The following is a 1,338-nucleotide window of genomic DNA, read 5'->3' as shown; positions in this document are numbered from 1 at the left end:
CATGGGACCCGATAGTACGTCAACCGTACATGCTCTAGGTAACATCTCAATCACAACAACTCATCACCGAATACTTCTGGACGGTCACATGACCAAGCCTCTTACGGTCGGTCGATCGGTGTTCAGTGATATCATGTATCCTTACTAGGGTACCCCCCTAGTTCACGACCTCAAGTCGGATACTTGCCCAACAAGGCATAAACACAAACAACGCTTTCATACCTTTGTGGAGTCATGCTTCACATCTAAGACATGATCTCATTCCACAACCTTTATATCACAACACACCTTACCGGGTTCGTCGCATTGTTCACAACCTTATCTTATTTCAATCTTTCCACACTGTCCCCCGCCCAAGCGGGGACTAGTCGCCCAAGCGACCATTCGCCTTTAAATCTCAAATAGACTAAAGCTTTCCTTGCCTAGGCGAAAGTATTATCGCCCAAGCGAGTGGGTTCCAGGAACTCATTAAAATTCTGGAATTTTTTTTTTTGCCCAATCGTGTTTTTGCTCGCCCTGGCGGACTTTTGGTCGCCCGGGCTCGACTCGGCGACGCCTCGTTCGCCCAGGCAAAAATCCTGGATTTTTTTTTTCGCCCAATCGGGTTTTTGCTCGCCCGAGCGGACTTTCGGTCGCTCGGGCTCGCCCCGGCGACGCCTGGTTCGCCCAGACTACTGGGATTTGGCCAGAATGCTAATTTTTGCCATTTTCGACATACAAGACACATTCAAACATGGTTTTTCAACCACCTGCACTCAGAAAATTTTCCAACAACATTCATATACAATATTCAACACATTTCATCAACAATCATATATATTCAAAAGTATTCAAACATACAAACTCTTGGGTTTCTTAAAAAACCCAAGTTAACTCCAAAACCTTTGAGATGGTTTAGGAGATCTGGGTGTCATATTCGGACACCACTATGTCACGATGTGTTCTCTCTCACCTTAATGAAGCGTGCTTTTACTTGTCAACTACGGTTGGTTTGGTTTCAAAGTTCGAACACTGAAATCTTCGTAACTACCACAATAAAAACCCATTAGTTTCCGATATTTCTAAAATCGTTACCAAAATACTTAAAACTCTTTAATCCGTCCATTTTCCAACTTGTCCAAAGCCATGGTTAAATGCTTAAACAAGTAAAAATTCATATATTACAACAATGTAATAACTTCTTGAAAACCACTTGTTCATAGTTCCAAAACACATTTTTCATGAGTTCAAGAACACTCATTTTCGGTTTTGCTTCCAAAATGAGTTAGAAAGTGTTTTAGAAAATTTCAACGGTTGAATATATTCTTGACTTACTCATGAACAACATACTTCAATATC

The sequence above is a fragment of the Lupinus angustifolius genome, unplaced genomic scaffold (assembly GCF_001865875.1).
Source record: "Lupinus angustifolius cultivar Tanjil unplaced genomic scaffold, LupAngTanjil_v1.0 Scaffold_94_1, whole genome shotgun sequence".
In the NCBI taxonomy this organism is placed as follows: domain Eukaryota; kingdom Viridiplantae; phylum Streptophyta; class Magnoliopsida; order Fabales; family Fabaceae; genus Lupinus; species Lupinus angustifolius.
Note: the sequence above shows the minus strand (reverse complement) of the source record.